This window comes from Cervus elaphus, chromosome 1, assembly GCF_910594005.1.
Source record: "Cervus elaphus chromosome 1, mCerEla1.1, whole genome shotgun sequence".
Classification (NCBI taxonomy): Eukaryota; Metazoa; Chordata; class Mammalia; order Artiodactyla; family Cervidae; genus Cervus; species Cervus elaphus.
The window spans coordinates 4,596,477-4,612,529 of NC_057815.1; positions in this window are offsets into that span (position 1 = coordinate 4,596,477).

Consider the following 16,053-nt stretch of genomic DNA (forward strand, 5'->3'; position numbering starts at 1 on the left):
CCTTTGGAGGCACTTATCTCCACGGACCTCTGGAGCTTTCAAAGAATGTGAGGCCTCCGGTCGCGATGACGTGGGGAACTAGGTCTTTCTCTGTGGTCTCCACAGGGGATTCAGACATCCTTTCGTCTTGGGACATGCAAGACGAGCCTGCATTCAAGTCACTGCAGGGATATCCGGCCTTATTTCGCGTCAGGGCATCGCAGTGTCCATTCCACTTGAGGCCGCAAACTCAGGGTCCCTCTCACATACCTAGAGCTGAGAGAAGCCTCCTCTTGAGGTGCTTGTGGTAAGGTGGTATTCCTCTGGAGTCGAATCCAGGGACGAACCTCTCATCTCGAGTTGATTTTTGTCAACGGAGCTCTTTCGTGTTGCTACAGTGACCTCAGGATCCCTCTAGCCTGGAAACAGTGTTCTTGGGGTTTCTCTGGAGTGCCATCAAGGAAATCAAGGCTCCTTTCATGTGTGATGTGCAACACGGAATTGCTCTGCACGCAGTGCAGGGGAATCGGGCCTCATCTCGCGGCGAGGGGGAAGTCTCATGGTTTTTCTCGAGTTGCGGCGGGAACCTGGGGTATATTCTCGAGTTACGACGAGAATGGCCCTTCCACCCACGTGTTTGTTCAGCGACGGCAGGACTCCTGCCTAGTTTCAAGGGACAACTCGGGATTCTCCTCGAGGCTTGGCAGGGCAATTGGGACGCCTCTCCAGCTGAGGCGGGAGACCAAGGGTCCCTTTCCACGTGCCACAGGAATCCTGGGACTCCTATCAAGTTTGACGAGGAGTCAGGCATTGGCTCCTTTGGAGGCACTGATCACCGCGTACCTCTGGAGTTTTCAAAGGATGTGAGGCCTCCGGTCGCGATGAGGTGGGGAACTAGGTCTTTCTCTGTGGTCTCCACAGGGGATTCAGACATCCTTTCGTCTTGGGAGATGCAAGACGAGCCTGCATTCAAGTCACTGCAGGGATATCCGGCATTATTTCGAGTCAGGGCATCGTGGTGTCCATTTGACTTGAGGCTGCAAACTCAGGGTCCCACTCACATACCTAGAGCTGAGAGAAGCCTCCTCTTGAGGTGCTTGTGGTAAGGTGGTATTCCTCTGGAGTCGAAGCCAGGGACTAACCTCTCATCTCGAGTTGATTTTTGGTCCACGGAGCTCTTTCGTGTTCCTACAGTGACCTCAGGATCCCTCTAGCCTGGAAACAGTGTTCTTGGGGTTTCTCTGGAGTGCCATGAAGGAAATCAAGGTTCCTTTCATGTGTGATATGCAACACGGAATTTCTCTGCCCGCAGTGTAATGGAATCGGGCCTCATCTCACAGCGAGGGGGAAGTCTCATGGTTTTTCTCGAGTTGCGGCGGGAACCTGGGGTATATTCTCGAGTTACGACGGGGATGGCCCTTCCACCCAAGTGTTTGTCCAGCCATGTCAGGACTCCTGCCTAGTTGCGAGGGAGAAATCGGGATTCTCCTCGAGGCTTGGCAGGGCAATTGGGACGCCTCTCCAGCTGAGGCGGGAGACCAAGGGTCCCTTTCCACGTGCCACAAGAATCCTGGGACTCCTATCAAGTTTGACGAGGAGTCAGGCATCGTCTCCTTTGGAGGCACTGATCTCCGCGTACCTCTGGAGTTTTCAAAGGATGTGAGGCCTCCGGTCGCGATGAGGTGGGGAACTAGGTCTTTCTCTGTGGTCTCCACAGAGGATTCAGAAATCCTTTCATCTTGGGAGATGCAAGACGAGCCTGCATTTATGTCAATGCAGGGTTATCCGGCCTTATTTCGAGTCAGGCCATTGCGGTGTCCATTCCACTTGAGGCTGCAATCTCAGGATCCCTCTCACATACCTAAGGCTGCGAGAAGCCTCCTCTTGAGGTGCTTGTGGTTAGGTGATATTCCTCTGGAGTCGAAGTTAGGGACTAACCTCTCATCTCGAGATGATTTTTGGTCCACAGATTTCTTTCTTGTTGCTACAGTGACCTCAGGATCCCTCTAGCCTTGAAACAGTGTTCTTGGGGTTTCTCTGGAGTGCCATGAAGGAAATCAAGGCTCCTTTCATGTGTGATGTGCAACACGGAATTTCTCTGCCCGCAGTGTAGGGGAATCGGGCCTCATCTCGCGGAGAGTGGGAAGTTTCATGGTTTATCTCGAGTTGCGGCGGGAACCTGGGATATTATCGAGTTACGATGTGAATGGCACATCCACCCACGTGTTTGTTCAGCGACGTCAGGACTCCTGCCTAGTTGCGAGGAACAACTCGGGATTCTCCTCGAGGCTTGGCAGGGCAATTGGGATGCCTCTCCAGCTGAGGCGGGAGACCAAGTGTCCCTTTCCACGTGCCACAGGAATCCTGGGACTCCTATCAAGTTTCCCGAGGAGTCAGGCATTCTCTCCTTTGGAGGCACTGATCTCCGCGTACCTCTGGAGTTTTCAAAGGATGTGAGGCCTCCGGTCGCGATAAGGTGGGGAACTAGGTCTTTCTCTGTGGTCTCCACAGGGGATTCAGACATCCTTTCGTCTTGGGAGATGCAAGACGAGCCTGCATGCAAGTCACTGCAGGGATATCCGGCCTTATTTCGAGTCAGGGCATCGCGGTGTCCATTGCACTTGAAGCCGCAAACTCAGGGTCCCTCTCACACACTTAGAGCTGAGAGAAGCCTCCTCTTGAGGTGCTTGTGGTAAGGTGGCAGTCCTCTGGAGTCGAAGCCAGGGACTAACCTCTCATCTCGAGTTGATTCTTGGTCCACGGAGCTCTTTCGTGTTACTACAGCGACCTCAGGATCCCTTTAGCCTTGAAACAGTGTTCCTGGGGTTTCTCTGGAGTGCCATCAAGGAAATCAAGGTTCCTTTCATGTGTGATGTGCAACACGGTATTGCTCTGCACGCAGTGCAGGGGAATCGGGCCTCATCTCGCGGCGAGGGGGAAGTCTCATGGTTTTTCTCGAGTTGCCCACGGAACCTGGGGTATATTCTCGAGTTAGGACGGGGATGGCCCTTCCTCCCACGTGTTTGTTCAGCGACGTCAGGACTCTTGCCTAGTTGCGAGGGACAACTCGGGATTCTCCTCGAGGCTTGGCAGGGCAATTGGGACGCCTCTCCAGCTGAGGCGGGAGACCAAGGGTCCCTTTCCTCTTGCCACAGGAATCCTGGGACTCCTATCAAGTTTCACGAGGAGTCAGGCATCGTCTCCTTTGGAGGCACTGATCTCCGCGTACCTCTGGACTTTTCAAAGGATGTGAGGCCTCCGGTCGCGATGAGGTGGGGAACTAGGTCTTTCTCTGTGGTCTCCACAGGGGATTCAGACATCCTTTCGTCTTGGGAGATGCAAGACGAGCCTCCATTCAAGTCACTGCATGGTTATCCGGCCTTATTTCGAGTCAGGGCATCGCGGTGTCCATTCCACTTGAGGCCGCAAACTCATCACATAGCTAGAGCTGAGAGAAGCCTCCTCTTGAGGTGCTTGTGGTAAGGTGGTATTCCTCTCGAGTCGAAGCCAGGGACCAACCTCTCATCTCGAGTTGATTGTTGGTCCACGGAGCTCTTTCGTGTTGCTACATTGACCTCAGGATCCCGTTAGCCTTGAAACAGTGTTCTTGGGGTTTCTCTGGAGTGGCATCAAGGAAATCAAGGCTCCTTTCATGTGTGATGTGCAACACGGAATTGCTCTGCATGCAGTGCAGGGGAATCGGGCCACATCTCGCGGCGAAGGGGAAGTGTCATGGTTTTTCTCGAGTTGAGGCGGGAACCTGGGGTATATTCTCCAGTTACGACGGGCATGGCCTTTCCACCCACGTGTTTGTTCAGCGACGTCAGGACTCCTGCCTAGTTGCGAGGGACAACTCGGGATTCTCTTCGAGGCTTGGCAGGGCAATTGGGACGCCTCTTCAGCTGAGGCAGGAGACCAAGGGTCCCTTTCCACGTGCCACAGGAATCCTGGGACTCCTATCAAATTTCATGAGGAGTCAGGCATCGTCTCCTTTGGAGGCACTTATCTCCGCGTACCTCTGGAGCTTTCAAAGAATGTGAGGCCTCCGGTCGCGATGACGTGGGGAACTAGGTCTTTCTCTGTGGTCTCCACAGGGGATTCAGACATCCTTTCGTCTTGGGACATGCAAGACGAGCCTGCATTCAAGTCACTGCAGGGATATCCGGCCTTATTTCGCGTCAGGGCATCGCAGTGTCCATTCCACTTGAGGCCGCAAACTCATGGTCCCTCTCACATAGATAGAGCTGAGAGAAGCCTCCTCTTGAGGTGCTTGTGGTAAGGTGGTATTCCTCTGGAGTCGAATCCAGGGACTAACCTCTCATCTCGAGTTGATTTTTGTCAACGGAGCTCTTTCGTGTTGCTACAGTGACCTCAGGATCCCTCTAGCCTGGAAACAGTGTTCTTGGGGTTTCTCTGGAGTGCCATCAAGGAAATCAAGGCTCCTTTCATGTGTGATGTGCAACACGGAATTGCTCTGCACGCAGTGCAGGGGAATCGGGCCTCATCTCGCGGCGAGGGGGAAGTCTCATGGTTTTTCTCGAGTTGCGGCGGGAACCTGGGGTATATTCTCGAGTTACGACGAGAATGGCCCTTCCACCCACGTGTTTGTTCAGCGACGGCAGGACTCCTGCCTAGTTGCGAGGGACAACTCGGGATTCTCCTCGAGGCTTGGCAGGGCAATTGGGACGCCTCTCCAGCTGAGGCGGGAGACCAAGGGTCCCTTTCCACGTGCCACAGGAATCCTGGGACTCCTATCAAGTTTGACGAGGAGTCAGGCATTGGCTCCTTTGGAGGCACTGATCTCCGCGTACCTCTGGAGTTTTCAAAGGATGTGAGGCCTCCGGTCACGATGAGGTGGGGAACTAGGTCTTTCTCTGTGGTCTCCACAGGGGATTCAGACATCCTTTCGTCTTGGGAGATGCAAGACGAGCCTGCATTCAAGTCACTGCAGGGATATCCGGCATTATTTCGAGTCAGGGCATCGTGGTGTCCATTTGACTTGAGGCTGCAAACTCAGGGTCCCACTCACATACCTAGAGCTGAGAGAAGCCTCCTCTTGAGGTGCTTGTGGTAAGGTGGTATTCCTCTGGAGTCGAAGCCAGGGACTAACCTCTCATCTCGAGTTGATTTTTGGTCCACGGAGCTCTTTCGTGTTCCTACAGTGACCTCAGGATCCCTCTAGCCTGGAAACAGTGTTCTTGGGGTTTCTCTGGAGTGCCATGAAGGAAATCAAGGTTCCTTTCATGTGTGATATGCAACACGGAATTTCTCTGCCCGCAGTGTAATGGAATCGGGCCTCATCTCGCAGCGAGGGGGAAGTCTCATGGTTTTTCTCGAGTTGCGGCGGGAACCTGGGGTATATTCTCGAGTTACGACGGGGATGGCCCTTCCACCCAAGTGTTTGTTCAGCCATGTCAGGACTCCTGCCTAGTTGCGAGGGAGAAATCGGGATTCTCCTCGAGGCTTGGCAGGGCAATTGGGACGCCTCTCCAGCTGAGGCGGGAGACCAAGGGTCCCTTTCCACGTGCCACAGGAATCCTGGGACTCCTATCAAGTTTGACGAGGAGTCAGGCATCGTCTCCTTTGGAGGCACTGATCTCCGCGTACCTCTGGAGTTTTCAAAGGATGTGAGGCCTCCGGTCGCGATGAGGTGGGGAACTAGGTCTTTCTCTGTGGTCTCCACAGAGGATTCAGAAATCCTTTCATCTTGGGAGATGCAAGACGAGCCTGCATTTATGTCAATGCAGGGTTATCCGGCCTTATTTCGAGTCAGGCCATTGCGGTGTCCATTCCACTTGAGGCTGCAATCTCAGGATCCCTCTCACATACCTAAGGCTGCGAGAAGCCTCCTCTTGAGGTGCTTGTGGTTAGGTGGTATTCCTCTGGAGTCGAAGTTAGGGACTAACCTCTCATCTCGAGATGATTTTTGGTCCACAGATTTCTTTCTTGTTGCTACAGTGACCTCAGGATCCCTCTAGCCTTGAAACAGTGTTCTTGGGGTCTCTCTGGAGTGCCATGAAGGAAATCAAGGCTCCTTTCATGTGTGATGTGCAACACGGAATTTCTCTGCCCGCAGTGTACGGGAATCGGGCCTCATCTCGCGGAGAGTGGGAAGTTTCATGGTTTATCTCGAGTTGCGGCGGGAACCTGGGATATTATCGAGTTACGATGTGAATGGCACATCCACCCACGTGTTTGTTCAGCGACGTCAGGACTCCTGCCTAGTTGCGAGGAACAACTCGGGATTCTCCTCGAGGCTTGGCAGGGCAATTGGGATGCCTCTCCAGCTGAGGCGGGAGACCAAGTGTCCCTTTCCACGTGCCACAGGAATCCTGGGACTCCTATCAAGTTTCCCGAGGAGTCAGGCATTCTCTCCTTTGGAGGCACTGATCTCCGCGTACCTCTGGAGTTTTCAAAGGATGTGAGGCCTCCGGTCGCGATAAGGTGGGGAACTAGGTCTTTCTCTGTGGTCTCCACAGGGGATTCAGACATCCTTTCGTCTTGGGAGATGCAAGACGAGCCTGCATGCAAGTCACTGCAGGGATATCCGGCCTTATTTCGAGTCAGGGCATCGCGGTGTCCATTGCACTTGAAGCCGCAAACTCAGGGTCCCTCTCACACACTTAGAGCTGAGAGAAGCCTCCTCTTGAGGTGCTTGTGGTAAGGTGGCAGTCCTCTGGAGTCGAAGCCAGGGACTAACCTCTCATCTCGAGTTGATTCTTGGTCCACGGAGCTCTTTCGTGTTACTACAGCGACCTCAGGATCCCTTTAGCCTTGAAACAGTGTTCCTGGGGTTTCTCTGGAGTGCCATCAAGGAAATCAAGGTTCCTTTCATGTGTGATGTGCAACACGGTATTGCTCTGCACGCAGTGCAGGGGAATCGGGCCTCATCTCGCGGCGAGGGGGAAGTCTCATGGTTTTTCTCGAGTTGCCCACGGAACCTGGGGTATATTCTCGAGTTACGACGGGGATGGCCCTTCCTCCCACGTGTTTGTTCAGCGACGTCAGGACTCCTGCCTAGTTGCGAGGGACAACTCGGGTTTCTCCTCGAGGCTTGGCAAGGCAATTGGGACGCCTCTCCAGCTGAGGCGGGAGACCAAGGGTCCCTTTCCACTTGCCACAGGAATCCTGGGACTCCTATCAAGTTTCACGAGGAGTCAGGCATCGTCTCCTTTGGAGGCACTGATCTCCGCGTACCTCTGGAGTTTTCAAAGGATGTGAGGCCTCCGGTCGCGATGAGGTGGGGAACTAGGTCTTTCTCTGTGGTCTCCACAGGGGATTCAGACATCCTTTCGTCTTGGGAGATGCAAGACGAGCCTGCATTCAAGTCACTGCAGGGATATCCGGCCTTATTTCGAGCCAGGGCATCGCGGTGTCCATTCCACTTGAGGCCGCAAACTCAGGGTCCCTCTCACATACCTAGAGCTGAGAGAAGCCTCCTCTTGAGGTGCTTGTCATAAGGTGGTAGTCCTCTGGATTCGAAGCCAGGGACTAACCTAACATCTCGAGTTGATTTTGGTCCACGGAGCTCTTTCGTGTTGCTACAGTGACCTCAGGATCCCTCTAGCCTTGAAACAGTGTTCTTGGGGTTTCTCTGGAGTGCCACCAAGGAAATGAAGGCTCCTTTCATGTGTGATGTGCAACACGGAATTGCTCTGCACGCAGTGCAGGGGAATCGGCCTCATCTCGCGGCGAGGGGGAAGTCTCATGGTTTTTCTCGAGTTGCGGCGGGAACCTGGGGTATATTCTCGAGTTACGACGGGGATGGCCCTTCCTCCCACGTGTTTGTTCAGCGACGTCAGGACACCTGCCTAGTTGCGAGGGACAACTCGGGATTCTCTTCGAGGCTTGGCAGGGCAATTGGGACGCCTCTCCAGCTGAGGCGGGAGACCAAGGGTCCCTTTCCACGTGCCACAGGAATCCTGGGACTCCTATCAAGTTTCACGAGGAGTCAGGCATCGTCTCCTGTGAAGGCACTGATCTCCTCGTACCTCTGGAGTTTTCAAAGGATGTGAGGCCTCCAGTCGCGATGAGGTGGGGAACTAGGTCTTTCTCTGTGGTCTCCACAGGGGATTCAGACATCCTATCATCTTGGGAGATGCAAGACGATCCTGCATTCAAGTCACTGCAGGGATATCCGGCCTTATTTCGAGCCAGGGCATCGCGGTGTCCATTCCACTTGAGGCCGCAAACTCAGGGTCCCTCTCACATAGATAGAGCTGAGAGAAGCCTCCTCTTGAGGTGCTTGTGGTAAGGTGGTATTCCTCTGGAGTCGAAGCCAGGGAATAACCTCTCATCTCGAGTTGATTTTTGGTCCACGGAGCTCTTTCGTGTTGCTACAGTGACCTCAGGATCCCTCTAGCCTTGAAACAGTGTTCTTGGGGTTTCTCTGGAGTGCCACCATGTAAATGAAGGCTCCTTTCATGTGTGATGTGCAACACGGAATTGCTCTGCATGCAGTGCAGGGGAATCGGGCCACATCTCGCGGCGAAGGGGAAGTGTCATGGTTTTTCTCGAGTTGAGGCGGGAACCTGGGGTATATTCTCCAGTTACGACGGGCATGGCCTTTCCACCCACGTGTTTGTTCAGCGACGTCAGGACTCCTGCCTAGTTGCGAGGAACAACTCGGGATTCTCTTCGAGGCTTGGCAGGGCAATTGGGACGCCTCTTCAGCTGAGGCAGGAGACCAAGGGTCCCTTTCCACGTGCCACAGGAATCCTGGGACTCCTATCAAATTTCATGAGGAGTCAGGCATCGTCTCCTTTGGAGGCACTTATCTCCGCGTACCTCTGGAGCTTTCAAAGAATGTGAGGCCTCCGGTCGCGATGACGTGGGGAACTAGGTCTTTCTCTGTGGTCTCCACAGGGGATTCAGACATCCTTTCGTCTTGGGACATGCAAGACGAGCCTGCATTCAAGTCACTGCAGGGATATCCGGCCTTATTTCGCGTCAGGGCATCGCAGTGTCCATTCCACTTGAGGCCGCAAACTCAGGGTCCCTCTCACATACCTAGAGCTGAGAGAAGCCTCCTCTTGAGGTGCTTGTGGTAAGGTGGTATTCCTCTGGAGTCGAATCCAGGGACTAACCTCTCATCTCGAGTTGATTTTTGTCAACGGAGCTCTTTCGTGTTGCTACAGTGACCTCAGGATCCCTCTAGCCTGGAAACAGTGTTCTTGGGGTTTCTCTGGAGTGCCATCAAGGAAATCAAGGCTCCTTTCATGTGTGATGTGCAACACGGAATTGCTCTGCACGCAGTGCAGGGGAATCGGGCCTCATCTCGCGGCGAGGGGGAAGTCTCATGGTTTTTCTCGAGTTGCGGCGGGAACCTGGGGTATATTCTCGAGTTACGACGAGAATGGCCCTTCCACCCACGTGTTTGTTCAGCGACGGCAGGACTCCTGCCTAGTTGCGAGGGACAACTCGGGATTCTCCTCGAGGCTTGGCAGGGCAATTGGGACGCCTCTCCAGCTGAGGCGGGAGACCAAGGGTCCCTTTCCACGTGCCACAGGAATCCTGGGACTCCTATCAAGTTTGACGAGGAGTCAGGCATTGGCTCCTTTGGAGGCACTGATCTCCGCGTACCTCTGGAGTTTTCAAAGGATGTGAGGCCTCCGGTCACGATGAGGTGGGGAACTAGGTCTTTCTCTGTGGTCTCCACAGGGGATTCAGACATCCTTTCGTCTTGGGAGATGCAAGACGAGCCTGCATTCAAGTCACTGCAGGGATATCCGGCATTATTTCGAGTCAGGGCATCGTGGTGTCCATTTGACTTGAGGCTGCAAACTCAGGGTCCCACTCACATACCTAGAGCTGAGAGAAGCCTCCTCTTGAGGTGCTTGTGGTAAGGTGGTATTCCTCTGGAGTCGAAGCCAGGGACTAACCTCTCATCTCGAGTTGATTTTTGGTCCACGGAGCTCTTTCGTGTTCCTACAGTGACCTCAGGATCCCTCTAGCCTGGAAACAGTGTTCTTGGGGTTTCTCTGGAGTGCCATGAAGGAAATCAAGGTTCCTTTCATGTGTGATATGCAACACGGAATTTCTCTGCCCGCAGTGTAATGGAATCGGGCCTCATCTCGCAGCGAGGGGGAAGTCTCATGGTTTTTCTCGAGTTGCGGCGGGAACCTGGGGTATATTCTCGAGTTACGACGGGGATGGCCCTTCCACCCAAGTGTTTGTTCAGCCATGTCAGGACTCCTGCCTAGTTGCGAGGGAGAAATCGGGATTCTCCTCGAGGCTTGGCAGGGCAATTGGGACGCCTCTCCAGCTGAGGCGGGAGACCAAGGGTCCCTTTCCACGTGCCACAGGAATCCTGGGACTCCTATCAAGTTTCACGAGGAGTCAGGCATCGTCTCCTTTGGAGGCACTGATCTCCGCGTACCTCTGGAGTTTTCAAAGGATGTGAGGCCTCCGGTCGCGATGAGGTGGGGAACTAGGTCTTTCTCTGTGGTCTCCACAGAGGATTCAGAAATCCTTTCATCTTGGGAGATGCAAGACGAGCCTGCATTTATGTCAATGCAGGGTTATCCGGCCTTATTTCGAGTCAGGCCATTGCGGTGTCCATTCCACTTGAGGCTGCAATCTCAGGATCCCTCTCACATACCTAAGGCTGCGAGAAGCCTCCTCTTGAGGTGCTTGTGATAAGGAGGTATTCCTCTGGAGTCGAAGTTAGGGACTAACCTCTCATCTCGAGATGATTTTTGGTCCACAGATTTCTTTCTTGTTGCTACAGTGACCTCAGGATCCCTCTAGCCTTGAAACAGTGTTCTTGGGGTCTCTCTGGAGTGCCATGAAGGAAATCAAGGCTCCTTTCATGTGTGATGTGCAACACGGAATTTCTCTGCCCGCAGTGTACGGGAATCGGGCCTCATCTCGCGGAGAGTGGGAAGTTTCATGGTTTATCTCGAGTTGCGGCGGGAACCTGGGATATTATCGAGTTACGATGTGAATGGCACATCCACCCACGTGTTTGTTCAGCGACGTCAGGACTCCTGCCTAGTTGCGAGGAACAACTCGGGATTCTCCTCGAGGCTTGGCAGGGCAATTGGGATGCCTCTCCAGCTGAGGCGGGAGACCAAGTGTCCCTTTCCACGTGCCACAGGAATCCTGGGACTCCTATCAAGTTTCCCGAGGAGTCAGGCATTCTCTCCTTTGGAGGCACTGATCTCCGCGTACCTCTGGAGTTTTCAAAGGATGTGAGGCCTCCGGTCGCGATAAGGTGGGGAACTAGGTCTTTCTCTGTGGTCTCCACAGGGGATTCAGACATCCTTTCGTCTTGGGAGATGCAAGACGAGCCTGCATGCAAGTCACTGCAGGGATATCCGGCCTTATTTCGAGTCAGGGCATCGCGGTGTCCATTGCACTTGAAGCCGCAAACTCAGGGTCCCTCTCACACACTTAGAGCTGAGAGAAGCCTCCTCTTGAGGTGTTTGTGGTAAGGTGGCAGTCCTCTGGAGTCGAAGCCAGGGACTAACCTCTCATCTCGAGTTGATTCTTGGTCCACGGAGCTCTTTCGTGTTACTACAGCGACCTCAGGATCCCTTTAGCCTTGAAACAGTGTTCCTGGGGTTTCTCTGGAGTGCCATCAAGGAAATCAAGGTTCCTTTCATGTGTGATGTGCAACACGGTATTGCTCTGCACGCAGTGCAGGGGAATCGGGCCTCATCTCGCGGCGAGGGGGAAGTCTCATGGTTTTTCTCGAGTTGCCCACGGAACCTGGGGTATATTCTCGAGTTACGACGGGGATGGCCCTTCCTCCCACGTGTTTGTTCAGCGACGTCAGGACTCCTGCCTAGTTGCGAGGGACAACTCGGGTTTCTCCTCGAGGCTTGGCAAGGCAATTGGGACGCCTCTCCAGCTGAGGCGGGAGACCAAGGGTCCCTTTCCACTTGCCACAGGAATCCTGGGACTCCTATCAAGTTTCACGAGGAGTCAGGCATCGTCTCCTTTGGAGGCACTGATCTCCGCGTACCTCTGGAGTTTTCAAAGGATGTGAGGCCTCCGGTCGCGATCAGGTGGGGAACTAGGTCTTTCTCTGTGGTCTCCACAGGGGATTCAGACATCCTTTCGTCTTGGGAGATGCAAGACGAGCCTGCATTCAAGTCACTGCAGGGATATCCGGCCTTATTTCGAGCCAGGGCATCGCGGTGTCCATTCCACTTGAGGCCGCAAACTCAGGGTCCCTCTCACATACCTAGAGCTGAGAGAAGCCTCCTCTTGAGGTGCTTGTCATAAGGTGGTAGTCCTCTGGAGTCGAAGCCAGGGACTAACCTAACATCTCGAGTTGATTTTGGTCCACGGAGCTCTTTCGTGTTGCTACAGTGACCTCAGGATCCCTCTAGCCTTGAAACAGTGTTCTTGGGGTTTCTCTGGAGTGCCACCAAGGAAATGAAGGCTCCTTTCATGTGTGATGTGCAACACGGAATTGCTCTGCACGCAGTGCAGGGGAATCGGGCCTCATCTCGCGGCGAGGGGGAAGTCTCATGGTTTTTCTCGAGTTGCGGCGGGAACCTGGGGTATATTCTCGAGTTACGACGGGGATGGCCCTTCCTCCCACGTGTTTGTTCAGCGACGTCAGGACACCTGCCTAGTTGCGAGGGACAACTCGGGATTCTCTTCGAGGCTTGGCAGGGCAATTGGGACGCCTCTCCAGCTGAGGCGGGAGACCAAGGGTCCCTTTCCACGTGCCACAGGAATCCTGGGACTCCTATCAAGTTTCACGAGGAGTCAGGCATCGTCTCCTGTGAAGGCACTGATCTCCTCGTACCTCTGGAGTTTTCAAAGGATGTGAGGCCTCCAGTCGCGATGAGGTGGGGAACTAGGTCTTTCTCTGTGGTCTCCACAGGGGATTCAGACATCCTATCATCTTGGGAGATGCAAGACGATCCTGCATTCAAGTCACTGCAGGGATATCCGGCCTTATTTCGAGCCAGGGCATCGCGGTGTCCATTCCACTTGAGGCCGCAAACTCAGGGTCCCTCTCACATAGATAGAGCTGAGAGAAGCCTCCTCTTGAGGTGCTTGTGGTAAGGTGGTATTCCTCTGGAGTCGAAGCCAGGGAATAACCTCTCATCTCGAGTTGATTTTTGGTCCACGGAGCTCTTTCGTGTTGCTACAGTGACCTCAGGATCCCTCTAGCCTTGAAACAGTGTTCTTGGGGTTTCTCTGGAGTGCCACCATGTAAATGAAGGCTCCTTTCATGTGTGATGTGCAACACGGAATTGCTCTCCACGCAGTGCAGGGGAATCGTGCCTCATCTCGCGGCGAGGGGGAAGTCTCATGGTTTTTCTCGAGTTGCGGCGGGAACCTGGGGTATATTCTCGAGTTACGATGGGGATGGCCCTTGCACACACGAGTTTGTTCAGCGACGGCAGGACTACTGCCTAGTTGCGAGGGACAACTCGGGATTCTCCTCGAGGCTTGGCAGGGCAATTGGGACGCCTCTCCAGCTGAGGCGGGAGACCAAGGGTCCTTTTCCACGTGCCACAGGAATCCTGGGACTCCTATCAAGTTTCACGAGGAGTCAGGCATCGTCTCCTTTGGAGGCACTGATCTCCGCGTACCTCTGGAATTTTCAAAAGATGTGAGGCCTCTGGTCGCGATGAGGTGGGGAACTAGGTCTTTCTCTGTGATCTACACAGAGGATTCAGACATCCTTTCATCTTGGGAGATGCAAGACAAGCCTGCATTCAAGTCACTGCAGGGATATCCGGCCTTATTTCGAGTCAGGGCATCGCGGTGTCCATTCCACTTGAGGCCGCAAACTCAGGGTCCCTCTCACATACCTAGAGCTGAGAGAAGCCTCCTCTTGAGGTGATTGTGGTAAGGTGGTGTTCCTCTGGAGTCGAAGCCAGGGACTAACCTCTCATCTCGAGTTGATTTTTGGTCTACGGAGCTCTTTCGTGTTGCTACAGTGACCTCAGGATCCCTCTAGCCTTGAAACAGTGTTCTTGGGGTTTCTCTGGCTTGCCACCAAGGAAATGAAGGCTCCTTTCATGTGTGATGTGCAACACGGAATTGCTCTGCACGCAGTGCAGGGGAATCGGGCCTCATCTCGTGGCGAGGGGGAAGTCTCATGGTTTTTCTCGAGTTGCGGCAGGAACCTGGGGTATATTCTCGAGTTACGACGGGGATGGCCCTTCCTCTCACGTGTTTGTTCAGCGACGTCAGGACTCCTGCCTAGTTGCGAGGGACAACTCGGGATTCTCCTCGAGGCTTGGCAGGGCAATTGGGACGCCTCTCCAGCTGAGGCGGGAGACCAAGGGTCCCTTTCCACGTGCCACAGGAATCCTGGGACTCCTATCAAGTTTCACGAGAAGTCAGGCATCGTCTCCTTTGGAGGCACTGATCTCCGCGTACCTCTGGAGTTTTCAAAGGATGTGAGGCCTCCGGTCGCGATGAGGTGGGGAACTAGGTCTTTCTCTGTCATCTCCACAGGGGATTCAGACATCCTTTCGTCTTGGGAGATGCAAGACGAGCCTGCATTCAAGTCACTGCAGGGTTATCCGGCCTTATTTCGAGCCAGGGCATCGCGGTGTCCATTCCACTTGAGGCCGCAAACTCAGGGTCCCTCTCACATAGCTAGAGCTGAGAGAAGCCTCCTCTTGAGGTGCTTGTGGTAAGGTGGTATTCCTCTGGAGATGAAGCCAGGGACTAACTTCTCATCTCGAGTTGATTCTTGGTCCACGGAGCTCTTTCTTGTTGCTATGGTGACCTCAGGATCCCTCTAGCTTTGAAACAGTGTTCTTGGGGTTTCTCTGGAGTGCCATCAAGGAAATCAAGGCTCCTTTCATGTGTGATGTGCAACACGGAATTGCTCTGCACGCAGTGCAGGGGAATCGGGCCTCATCTCGCGGCGAGGGGGAAGTCTCATGGTTTTTCTCGAGTTGCGGCGGGAACCTGGGGTATATTCTCGAGTTACGACGAGAATGGCCCTTCCACCCACGTGTTTGTTCAGCGACGGCAGGACTCCTGCCTAGTTTCAAGGGACAACTCGGGATTCTCCTCGAGGCTTGCCAGGGCAATTGGGACGCCTCTCCAGCTGAGGCGGGAGACCAAGGGTCCCTTTCCACGTGCCACAGGAATCCTGGGACTCCTATCAAGTTTGACGAGGAGTCAGGCATTGGCTCCTTTGGAGGCACTGATCTCCGCGTACCTCTGGAATTTTCAAAGGATGTGAGGCCTCCGGTCGCGATGAGGTGGGGAACTAGGTCTTTCTCTGTGGTCTCCACAGGGGATTCAGACATCCTTTCGTCTTGGGAGATGCAAGACGAGCCTGCATTCAAGTCACTGCAGGGATATCCGGCATTATTTCGAGTCAGGGCATCGTGGTGTCCACTTGACTTGAGGCTGCAAACTCAGGGTCCCACTCACATACCTAGAGCTGAGAGAAGCCTCCTCTTGAGGTGCTTGTGGTAAGGTGGTATTCCTCTGGAGTCGAAGCCAGGGACTAACCTCTCATCTCGAGTTGATTTTTGGTCCACGGAGCTCTTTCGTGTTCCTACAGTGACCTCAGGATCCCTCTAGCCTGGAAACAGTGTTCTTGGGGTTTCTCTGGAGTGCCATGAAGGAAATCAAGGTTCCTTTCATGTGTGATATGCAACACGGAATTTCTCTGCCCGCAGTGTAATGGAATCGGGCCTCATCTCGCAGCGAGGGGGAAGTCTCATGGTTTTTCTCGAGTTGCGGCGGGAACCTGGGGTATATTCTCGAGTTACGACGGGGATGGCCCTTCCACCCAAGTGTTTGTTCAGCCATGTCAGGACTCCTGCCTAGTTGCGAGGGAGAAATCGGGATTCTCCTCGAGGCTTGGCAGGGCAATTGGGACGCCTCTCCAGCTGAGGCGGGAGACCAAGGGTCCCTTTCCACGTGCAACAGGAATCCTGGGACTCCTATCAAGTTTGACGAGGAGTCAGGCATCGTCTCCTTTGGAGGCACTGATCTCCGCGTACCTCTGGAGTTTTCAAAGGATGTGAGGCCTCCGGTCGCGATGAGGTGGGGAACTAGGTCTTTCTCTGTGGTCTCCACAGAGGATTCAGAAATCCTTTCATCTTGGGAGATGCAAGACGAGCCTGCATT